This window comes from Echinops telfairi, unplaced genomic scaffold (assembly GCF_000313985.2).
Source record: "Echinops telfairi isolate 266 unplaced genomic scaffold, ASM31398v2 ScPeMD7_7412;HRSCAF=8450, whole genome shotgun sequence".
Lineage (NCBI taxonomy): Eukaryota > Metazoa > Chordata > Mammalia > Afrosoricida > Tenrecidae > Echinops > Echinops telfairi.
The window spans coordinates 10,187,161-10,198,901 of record NW_022111312.1 but is presented as its reverse complement, the minus strand read 5'-3'; the positions used below and the strand labels follow the sequence as shown (position 1 = coordinate 10,198,901).

Below are 11,741 nucleotides of genomic sequence, written 5' to 3'. Positions count from 1 at the left end.
CCGCGCGCGCGGGGAGCCCCGCTTCCGGGTGGCCCAGAGGGCGCTGCCGCGCAGAACCCGGAGCGCTAGCGGAGGGGCTCGGCCGAGTGTCCCCCGAGAGGCAGAGACCTTGGTGGGACCAGCAACACCTCCTGTCGCGTCTGGAGGCGCCTGCAGACCCCTGGCGCTGCCCGGACCTCCCGAAATGCACAGGCGTACTCCCCAGGGGATGCAGCTTTGAAAGGAGGAGAGAGCGGTCCAGGGAACCAGCGGAAGGTCAGGGGGCCCCACTGCGCACCACACAGCGGCCAGAATGGCGCTGGGAGGGCAGGCACTGCTCGGTGGGCGCTTCCCTTCATACCTCACACCACAATGGGGGGCTAGGACGACCCTGGTATGCCATGGAATGGGACCAGGATGGCTTGGGAAACATGGAATGGGATGCAGCTTTGAAAGGAGAGAGCGGTCCAGGGAACCAGCCGAAGGTCAGGGGGCCCCACTGCGCGCCACACAGCGGCCAGAATGGCGTGGAGATCGGGGCTGGGAGGGCAGGCACTGCTCGGTGGGCGCTTCCCTTCATACCTCACACCACAATGGGGGACTAGGACGACCCTGGTATGCCATGGAATGGGACCAGGATGGCTTGGGAAACATGGAATGGGGCTTAGGGTGACTCTGGGAAATCGCCAATAAATACCCAGGAAGCCAGGCATCGCCTGCAGTACTTGGGCTGGGCAGAGATCAGTGCTGGTCAGTCTCAGGTGGGACCCATTTGCTGCCCTTCCAGCGCTCTTGTCAGTTCTCCCCTGCAGGCCTCACTAGCTCCTGGAAAAGCCCCAGCTCTTGGTCATAAACCGGGGACTGCAGCACACAGCTCACCTACCGTGTGGAACTTGCCTTCACTACACTGAACCTCCCTTTCCACTCAGAGCTGTAGGGAACGTCCTGTCCTGGAGAGCAACTTCAGAAGGTGCACAAAGGGCCAAGCCCAGGGTTTAGCAGTCCAGCATGCTTGTTCATTAATAAGATGCTTGAGAGTCAAAGAAGGTTGTGTGAGAGTATGTGTGTGTTTATGAGGCCTGGTACCGGCCCTGTCTCACCCTGGTAGTACCCAGCCATGACAACAGGGTGCAACCTGTCTACCTTCTGGCCTTGTTTGAAGCACGGCCAGAGAGGTGACTCAATGCCACATGCCCAGGGTTCACCTTTCTCTGCACTGCCCTCTGCCTTCTCTGACTTACCCACATACAGGAAATCCAGCACACGAGGCAGAGTGGGAGACGTCACTACCTGGAGGTGACAGTGAACAGGGGCAGAATGGCACAGTGTTTCGAGCCCGGCTATCTGGAAGACTCAACTGCCCTGTGGTGACCCCACAGGGTCCTAAAGCCCCAGTCCTGGTGCAGCTGGCATGGGTGGGCACACAACCACCCGGACAGACAAGTTGGAAAGGGCCCATCTCTCAGGTTTGGAGCCCGACACCGTCAGCGTCATCAGTGATTGGCCGGATCCATCACAGGTGTGCCTTCAGTACAAATCGCAGGAGGTCACATACCTTGTCGGAGCTGGTGAGAGGCAGCTGGCCGATGGATATTCTGAGTCCCTGCTCTGCCACTCTTGGTTGCCTTTTTGAAACTCTCTAAATATTCTTGGGCATGACCTTGGTCACCAGCTGGCTTCTGAAAAAAAAAAAAAAGAAAGAAAGAAAAGAGCTGAGTCTGATGATGTCACGGGTGGCCATCAGAGGAAATCATTCAGAATTGTGTTTGTGGCGCCAACAGAGAGAGCCACTTCACTGGGTTAACGTTCTTAGATCTTGGGGTTCTGTTTCATTTGCAGACCCATGAAGGTAGCCACTCCTTAAACACTTGCAGAGCCAGGTACTAGACTAGGCCCAGGAGAAGCAAAAGATTCACTCAGAAAGTGTATATGGCGGGCCTATTCTGGACCCAAGGAGTCCTGGAGGCCCAGTGGGGTAAGTGGTGGGCCGCTCACTGCAACGTCAGGCCTTGGAGTCCACCGCCCCCTTTGCAGGAGAAAACTGAGGCAGTCGGCTTCTGGAAGGTAGACAGCTTTGGAAATCCTCTGGAGCAGTTGTCTTCGGCCACACAGGGCCGCGAACCATGAATCAGAATTGACAAGATAGCTGTTGGCTTTGTTCTAGGTACTAGAGACCCGGTGTGAGGAAAGCAACATCCACACATACATACATGGTGGTGCGTTAGCACCAGGGCATTGAATGCCGTGGAGACGTGGAGAGAAATCGAGCAAGGCAAGAAAGCAGGAATGGAGAGTGATTTTCCAGAAGGCTTCTCGGAGGGGGTGGCTTGGGAGCAGAGACCGGAGTGAAAGAGAGGAGCTTTCCTGGCAGTGGGGGAGAGTGCAAAATATTTGGAAATCGAGTTTTTCTTGGCTTATCTCAATGAGGCAATATTCATGCAGGGTATGTCTTGAGTCATTCTCTTTTGAGATATTAAAAAACAAACAAACTCAATGCCTCAATTTGATGCCAACTCATAGAGACCCTATAGGAGAGGATAGAGTGGCCCCTGGAAAGACAGTAACTCTTTCCAGGAGGAGAAAGCCCTATCTTTCTCCCATGGAGTGGCTGGTGGTTTCAAACAGCTGACCTCATGGTTAGCAGCCCAACGTGTAACCGCTATGCCACCAGGGCACCTCTTTTGAGATATAAAAGGATATAAAATGAAGCCAAGAAGAAGAGCAGTAGAGGTGGGGAGACAAGCCACGTGCAGACAGTCCAGGAGCAGAAGCGCAACAAAAGATCAGGACCTTCCGGCAGAGCCAACATGGAAAGCCAGCCCCTAGAGCCAGCCCTCTGAATGCAGACTTCCAGCCTCCTCTCCTGTGAGAAAATACGTTTCTGTTTGTGAAGGCAGATGCCTCAATGGCAATGGGTCTGCCGTTTGGTTTGGTGGTGGTGGTGATGTTTCTGTTGTGGCAGAATGAGATAACCAAAACTCAGAGAGACCAGTGGGCCTGGGACGGGCAAGGAGGAGAAAGGGAGAGAGGAGGTTGGAGAGGAAAGCAGGGGTCCGGAAATCAAGGGCTTCGGAGCTTTTTCTAAGTGCGGAGCGAAGCCATTAGCAGGCTTGTAGTAGAACAGTCGCATCTGGTTGTTCACATTATTGAAGAATGATTGGCTGCTTAGTAGCAAGTCAGGGTGGCAATCTGGAGCCGGTCAGATGACAGATGAGAGCTGGCAGGAGCTGGGACTAGAGTGATCAGGGTGGGGGCGGGGAGAGATGGTCAGATGTGGGAGATACACTAAGATCAGGCAGAGTCAGCCCTGGCTCTCCTGGAGCTCACCCCCCCCCCCCAATAAAGAACTTTGGTAGAAGGAGAGCCATGTAAACAAGGGATTAGCAGCTCGGTTAAATGGGCACCCCAAAGAAGAACCTTTGCTCGGTGGAACTGGAGAAGGTGTTAGAGAAAGTGACGTCTGAGCCGTGTTCTAAAGGGCAGGTGGCATTCTACTGGATGAGTAAGAAGAGTAAAAGGAAGGCTATTCCAGGCAGAGGAAACAGCCCGAAGGGTGGCTTGGGAGGATGCAACCCTGCACGGAGTGCTCGGTAAACCACTGGGGAGGGAGCGTGAGGTTGGGATAGCTGCCCACGGTGGATGAGACTACACTGGGAATGATCTTGAGTGTGATTTTCAAGGGTCTGTAACTTTATTCTATGGACCATTGAGAATCCAAGGATTTTTGTTTGTTTGTTCCCCACCTCCACCCCCACCCCCAACGAGGTTTAATAGGAATCCTGGTGGCCCAGTGGTTATGAATTAGGCTGCGAACTGCAAGGTCAGCAGTTGGAACCCACCAGCCGCTCTGCAAGCAAACTCTGAGATTTCTCTTCCTGTAAAGAGTCACAGTCTCCAAAGCCTACACGGGCGCTTCCACCCTGTTCTATCCGGTCTCTGAGTCAGGACTGCCTCGATGGCAGTGAGTTTGACTTTGGTCCTTCTCGGAGTTTTTTCTTTTTCTTCAGGTGACATTGACGCATTTGTGGGAGTGAATGAGAAGAGGACTAAAGGCAAGGAAACCAGTTAGGGATTCAAGTTCATTTACTTTACAAGCTGGATTGAGGGTCCCTGGTGTGCTAGCACGGCAGGGCGAGCAGTACACAGGGCAAGCACTGTGCCCGCCTTCATGGGGAGCGAACCTGGTGGGGAGACAATGAAGACTACATGGAGAGGCCGGTCAGAGGCCGGCGAGATTCCAGAAACATCATCCTTTTGACATGGGAAGTCTTGGATGTGGAAAATGAGAGTACTTGGCCTCACCAATAGTGAGGTAGAATGAACATGCAGTAATGACAAGGACCTTTGGTGGCTCTGTGGGTTCACTGTTAGCTGCTAACCACAAGGTCACCGGTTCAAACCTCCCAGCTTCTTCATCGACGAGAGATGAGACTATCTGCTTCCAGAAAGATTCCATTTCAGAAACCCTACGGAGCAGCTGGGCTCTGTCCTATCTGTCCTAGGTCACTGTGAGTTGGAATCACCATGACGCTGTGGGTTCATAGTTACTACCAAGTCCCCTGTTGGGTGGAAATCATTGAAAGACTATCCTTTTGAGATTGCCTGCCCTTTGACAGCTTGAAGGGTACGGTCACAGGCAGTCTTCTTTATTTGCCTTTCAGTGGCACCCAAGTTTGAACTCTTAAGCGATACACTATTGACTACCTAACCCTTGGCGGAAAGGAAGTCATAGATGACCTGTTTGGGAGCCGTGGGATGACACAGGGGTGGTCAGCTAGAGAAGATGGGGCCAAATCCACTAGTCATCTCAGGGGCACTGGTGCGTTTAGCTGTCTTCGCTCTTGTTTCTCCGAGGCTTCACTCTGATGGAAGAGGGCAGGGTGAGCATCACAGCTCCTCAAATGTCCACGGAGCTCCCAGTAGCATCTCTCAGCCTGACAATGCCGTGTCCCAGGGGCAAGCTGCTTTCCTGGCCCAGACCGCAGGGCAGGCTTAGCGTCTGGGATAAATCAGGTAGCAGCGCATTTGCACACCGGCGACGAATTAATTCTCTGCGATGTCGCTTGTCTGCCTCACTCCTTCCTGCTGCTGTCAGAATCAGATTCTGTACTTAATCTCCCTCTTGTTTTCAGATGACAAAATCTCTGCGAGGTCTCAGAAAGCGGGGATTACAAACACAGCTTACGGCTCTGAGCCCTCTGTAGTGATTGGGGGATTCAGGAGGACATTGGATGAGATTAATTTTTTTTTGGATGGTGGGGTGGTGGTTGGGGGAAAGGAAGGAACATTGATGGTCTAGTGGGCTATGTGTTGTGCTGCTAACCACAAGGCCAGCAGTTCAAACCCACCAGCCACTCCATGGGAGAGAGATGAGGTTTTCTGCTCCCCAAAAGAGTGACAGTCTTGGGAACCCACAGGGACACGTCTACTCTCTCCTCCAGGGCTGGCTATGAGCGGCCCTTGGCTTATGGCAGTGAGTTCGGTTTTGGTTGGAAGGGGAATGGTGCCAGTCTGTGGACTGTGAGAAGAACCAGACACTCGTCACTTAAGAGGATTCAAAGATTTTTAAAAGAAAAATGGAAGGGCCTGAGTGCCAAGGGTATGTGTATTGGTCAGAGATGTACACTGAAGACTGTACATGTCATGGCATGCAAATGACCACTTAAGAAGAGAAAGAAAAAGAAATCACTAAAACTCAAGCGAGCAGGACAGGGCATCCAGACAAGGCTAGTGAGTCGCGCCCACTCCTGAAACACCTTAGGGCCACGCACTATGCTTTTCAAGAGTGGCGAGTGAACACCTGCAGTAAGAGGGCACGGCTGTCGCAAATTGGTTCCTCTGCGACTTGGGTTTCTGGATGTCATTTGTCCTTCCAGTCTAGGTAGGAAGTCGCCCAAGCGGTAGCCCCTGTGTTTGGACGCAGTGGGAAGAGATGGCATTGAGAGGGGATCTCTCTCGGCTGGTTTTGGCCTTCTCCCTCAGAGAGGTCATTTCTGTGGTGTATAGATATCGTACGTATATAATATCCATCTACATAAAGATATGTATATACATACACATATATATACAACTGGGATCCTGAGTGGCCAGGTGCCCTTTAAGGACCAGGCCTGCTTTTTCACCACAGGCTGGAGGGTTGTGTGTTTTAATTGCCGGGGAGGGGGAGTCCACCCCAAATCCGAGTGCTTCATGAGGCCTCCCTGCGAGAAGGGCGGCTCCATATGCCGTGGGGGCGTGGGAGTGGTGCCTGGCCCTCCACGGAGCAGACCTCCCAGAACAGCATGGTGGGAACCAAATGGCGTTTGGCAGAGAAAGCTCGTGCTGCTGCAGCATGGAAATGGAGACTTCCTCGGGAGAGCAGCTAAAACAAGACCCACTCAGCCGACGGGACTATCAGCTGCGGACGATTTGCCAAGCAGTTGGGGAGGCTTTCAGCATTGGAACCAGGGGAAGGCAATGCCAGAACAAGCCAGCTTCCCCCAGTCCTCAGGATCAGCACTGTCCCCACTGCAGGACATCTGCAACCAACCATCTGCCTCTGGGGAGCGGTCATTTGGCTGAGAGAGGACGGCGGTGCCTTTGCCAGGGCAGCTCCCCGAGGAGGGTTTGCAGGGACCCAGCTGGGAGGCTGGCTCCTCTTTTCCCCGAGTTCAGAGCTCACTCTCCTTGATCTACAAAACCATCGCCGACCTTCAGGCGGATGCCAGGCACTTGTCCTATCTGGGGACCGAGCCCGTCTGCGGGCACGTGACTTGCTTTTCTGGAGAGAAATCCAGAGACCTTATGGAGCACATCTCTACTCTGACTGCTCCTGGGCTGTGGCGGTGCCTGAGGCCAGGCTGGGCGAGGAAGTTCAAACTGAGGATCTACCACTGGCTGATGGGAGAGGGCCATTCGACACGACCTGGCCAAGTCTCGGCCCTTTGTGTTTCACTTTTTTTAAAAATTTGCCTTCGGCATTCCCAATGTATTTTGCAATGAGCTCCGAAGGCAGAAGCCAGGTGTGCCTGAGGAAAGAAAGCCCCAGAGCCCTCGGATCCAGGGAGGCAAATTCCAGCGAGGGACCCCCCCCCCCCCCCCCCAACAAACAGGCAGATACGCCGGGCAGCTCTCCTGTTGCCGCACGGCTTGCGAGGCATCTGCGCGGGTCTCTGCGCTGGCACCATCTGCCAATTCCTCAGGAGGACAGAACAACCAGCGAGGCATGAAGATTCGATTATGTAACGCTCGAGGATCGCTGTTCTCCGAGAGGAAATGAGTGGAACGAATGGATTTGCTTGTCGCACATTTTGTCACCGAAGGAGGCCCACCCCCTCCCCTTCCCGAGAGGACCTCCGGTGAAGAAGGACCTTGATTTCAGGCTCAGAAAAGCCGGGGCCACGGCTCACTCCATTCATCAGAGCTGCACCGGCAGATCCGTCCAGCGACCACCTGAACAGGTGCCACGTGGCCAGCCACGAACTGCCGGACAGGTGTGCTTGGCCCTCACTCTCTTGCTTCCGGGCAAACCAGTGTATGTGGTGGCCAAACCCACTGCCACCGAGTCTATTCCTGTTCCACAGGGTTCCTAAGACGAACATCTTTCCCCTGTGGAGAGGCTGGTGGGTTAGAACCACCAACCTTGTAGTTAGCAGCCCACCCCCCGTCCACAGCGCCATCAGGGCCCCTGAATTTTATGACCCATGGGGTCATATTTACTATTCTGAACAAGCCCCAGCAGATGATGCATTTTAGAGTATTCTGGTTACAGTAACCCAGAGCCTATTGTTAGAGGTCATTTCCTCAAGGTCACAGTGCCCCCGTAAAATACCCGCTCTTTTATAGTATTCCCTGCAGCCTGCGGTAGCAGATCATTTCCATTCATCCGTCCAGACCCACTTTTCCACCCTCGTCCGTCCTCCTGCTCTGCCCTGGGAGCTGACCTACAGTGGACGCCATCGACTCCTTTGCCCTCCAGCCTCTAGCTGGGCTGACAAAGGAGAGCGGGCAGCAGTTGGAGACTGGAGAGCAGCAGGCGAGGGTGAGGGTGGGTGAAGGGTTCATTCAGTCTCCCTTCCATCCCTGCCGGGTCACCTCAGGTAGGGTGTGTCTTCTGAAAACAGGTCGCCAGCCTTCTCAAGGCACAGCCCTCTGCACACAGCTCTCTTGTTCTAGAGAGAGTTTTGATCATTCTTTCAGATCCATTACGCCTCTGCCCCAGCTTCACTCCCCCTCCTGGTTTCCCTACAAGTTGCCCCAACTGTTGTCAACAGTCCCTTGAGACAGCCCTTGCTGAATTATCTAATTTGGGCCTGACATGTATTTCTGACTAGGACCCGGACGGATACACCTACCATATGCCTCTTGTAGCTATCTGTTCCACATGAAACAAGAAAAAGGAGCGAAATTAATAACATGATCTGCCATGACTACGTGGATCTTTCTCCATGTTCACCTTTCCCCAAGACTATAATCACAACTTAAAGATAAATCCTAATTCCGCTTTACAACATAATTGTGCAGTAGAGTTTGTATGAGCTAAATATAATTCGGAGAACAAGCTTTTTCATGCTATCAGAATTCATGTTAACAACTACAGAGAGAACTATGGAACCGATGCCCCTGACTTCAGATTGTGCCCAGAATGCAAAACCATCTACCAATATTGAAACCAATTCAGCACTGGTAGAAAGCCCACTGCGTAAGAGGCCAACCACGTGGTAATCTCTCAGTGTGGGACAGCGTAGACAAAGCCCCTGGCCGTGTGACCCTGGGGCCTGCGTTAGGCAATGAGTGTGCGCTAAAGGACTCGAATGCAAATTATATTTTTATAAGTCAAACCATAGGTTGCATGTGGGGAGGTTACTACTATTTGAATCATAATTTGGTGAAATTGTCACCCTTGGAGCTTTTGAACCAATTCAGATTTCTCAATGGGCAAGTTCCAAGGGCAGTGTGTCTTTACTCCGTAGGAAGGCCTGGTCCCCTTTGGTGTTGCTGGAACAGCAGGAATTGTGGACTGGAAGTAGGAGCGGTAAAAAACTCACTGGGTCAAGTGTGCCGAACGTGGTGCCAGTTACTTCTGTTAGCACAATTCATTCTGGAAAGAAACGTCTATTGCATCACGCCGTCATTTTCTACTTCTAAAAATAAAAAATTGGGGAGGGGGGACAAACAAAAAATTAGTAGGGTAGGTATGGAGTACAAAACCTTTTTCCCCGGCTCCCCCTTTCCATCGGAATGAAAAAGCCAGGCAAACGAATGCTCAGTGTAGGACTATAAAGACCATGCCACTCTCCGCTTCAATGGCTTCCTGCTGCGCTCAGATCAAGCCCAAAACTCTACAAGGCTGGCCCAGGTTCCGGGTTCACCGGCTCAGCTCGCTCCTGCTTTGCACTTGGAAGGCCTTTGTGCTGCCTGTTCCCTGGTCTGTCTCTTTCCCCTTCGGTCCGTCTCCCCTGGGCCCAGACTGCCCACAGGCAAGACTACGGATTGCCCAGGGAACCCAGCCTCCTTGGACTCCCCTTGGGTCCTCACAGCCACGCAAAGCCTCCAAAGATCAAGCCACCGATTTTACATGTAATAGTGGACAAAAAGGCAAACTCTGCTATACGTTTGACCACAATTTTCCTTTTTCAAAACGGACAGGTCAAAGCACCTCGGATGAACTTCTACAAAGCCTTGCCATTCTCTCTCACTCACCCTGACACCTGTGCCCACATGCTGTGAGACCGAGAGTTGCAGGGCAAAAGAACATTGAGTTTTTCAGGTGGTCTGCCCCTTCTCGCAGGAGCACACACCTGAGTGGTTCAGGGCCAGGAGCTCCAGCCCAGGTGAGCCGACCAGAGTCATAATGGCCTCAACTCTAGAACGTTCTTGCCCCTCAAGCCTGCACCCTCACATGGTGGCACCAAGCCACGTGACTTACAGGGGCTGAGCATGCACATGACAATGACGACTCACCACGGTATCTCGGACCCAGCCAACATGTTCCCCCTGTGCATTTCAACCTGGCCCCGAGCACCAGTAGGTCATAGGTTTGTGGGGCAGGCACGGAGCACGGCCCAGTGGTAGGCGCTAAAGTGCATGATCTCACCAAAACCCCCCAAAGGCTTTGTGTTATAAGGATTAATATCTCTATTTTCCAAATAAAAACAAATAAAAAACTAAGTCTGGGAAAGAGAACCAGGAAGAGAGTGTACGTAGACAAACTCAACATTTGTACGTTAAGGAGTCTGGGAGGCCAAGGCTCCCGTGGAAGGAACCTTCACGTTCATGGGTTGGAGATGCATCCCATTCACATTCTCCCAAGGAAAAGTTATTCCCCACGATGTCCCTCCATAATTATGCCAAATCTAAGGTGCTGTTTTCAAACACATAGTCACTGACTATACACTTGGAGGTCAACTGATCGAAGGTTATCTGTCTGAAGGTTGTCAGTCATCTAAGGCAATCAGACCCTAGTGTCTGTCCCACTGTAAGTAGGGCCCACTCCCTTCCGATAAGGATAATGCATTGTTCCCCTGAAGGAGAGCCCAAAGACGCCTAAGGTCAAGCCAACTCAGGGACAACCAAGGTTAGGTTACCATTTGCCTCTAAAGTCTGCCTCTCTTGTTACGTGCGTGCCTTCCCGTCACGTGTGCCCCTGGTGCCTCCCCTTCCTATTGCATTTGTGCACACCCCTAGCTCATCCCCCTTCTGTTACATGTCTGCCTATTGTACAACCCCTCCCCGTTAACACATGTGGTTACCTGTAATTAAAGGGACTTTCATGCCCCTGGAGGGCATATAAGCCTTGGTTGGCAATCTATTCTCTCTCTGTGTGTGGACCTGGCTCCTGAAGTCATGGCAGCCCTGGAGGTGAGCACTCACGTGCTTTATCTTGTGCGATGGCTCTTTAATTTTACCCCTCAATGACACAACCACCCCTTGGACCTGTTCAATTGTGGGGACTGGTACCCCACAACTAAGGCCACTGGTGGTTTCTGGAATTTGTCTAAGGATACCAGTAGCAGCAGGACTGAGATTTGAACCAAATGCCCACATTCTCTTAGGCTTGCATTCATTATTCAAAAGTAAATCAAGTCGAAAGGGTACAACTACTGTGGAAAAGTTTGGTGGTTCTGCAAACAAACAAACAAACAATTGAACATTTGCAATTCGTAGTGACCCAATGTAGAACAGGATGAGACACCGAACGCCCCTCAAAATCTCTCCTACGATTGGGCCGCTGTTGCAGCCACCGGGTCAGGCCATCTCCTCCAGGCTCTTCCTCTTTTTCCCTTTCTTCTTCACCAAGCACGGTGCTCCTTTCCAGCAACCGGTCCCTCCTGATGGCATGCTCCCAGGACATGAGGTGCAGGGTGGCCATTCTCACGTCTAAGGAGCTATCATTCTTTCAACACAGATCTGTTTGTTTCTCTGACAGTCTGTGGTATTCTTTGCCAACGCTGTGATTCAAAGACTTCAATTCTCCATCCTCCTTATTCCTTGTCCGGCTTAGGCAGGCATATGAGGCCATTGAAAATAGCTTGGCCTGGGTCAGGCACACCTTAGTCCTCAAAGGGACAGCTTTGCTTTTTTTAAAAAATCATTTTATTGGGGGTTCGTACAACTCTTATCACCATCCATCCATCCATCCGTTGTGTCAAGCACATTTCTACATTTGTTGCCATCATCATTCTCAAAACATATGCTTTCTACTTGAGCCCTTGGTAACAGTTCCTCATTTTTTCCCCTCCCTCCCTGCTCCCCCTCCCTCATGAACCCTTGATAATTTATAA

General features: G+C 52.1%; 1 long non-coding RNA gene across 1 annotated transcript in view; it reads right to left on the bottom strand.

Annotated features, from left to right (window-relative positions):
• Positions 1-1,539: 1,539 nt before the first annotated feature.
• LOC123522457 overlaps positions 1,540-11,741 on the bottom strand; it is a 50,830-nt gene continuing 40,628 nt past the window's right edge. The window contains exons 2-3 of the long non-coding RNA XR_006680728.1: positions 9,006-9,101; positions 1,540-1,658 (exon numbers count right to left, since the gene is read on the bottom strand). This is a non-coding gene — a long non-coding RNA (uncharacterized LOC123522457). The remainder of the gene's footprint in view (positions 1,659-9,005; positions 9,102-11,741) is intronic.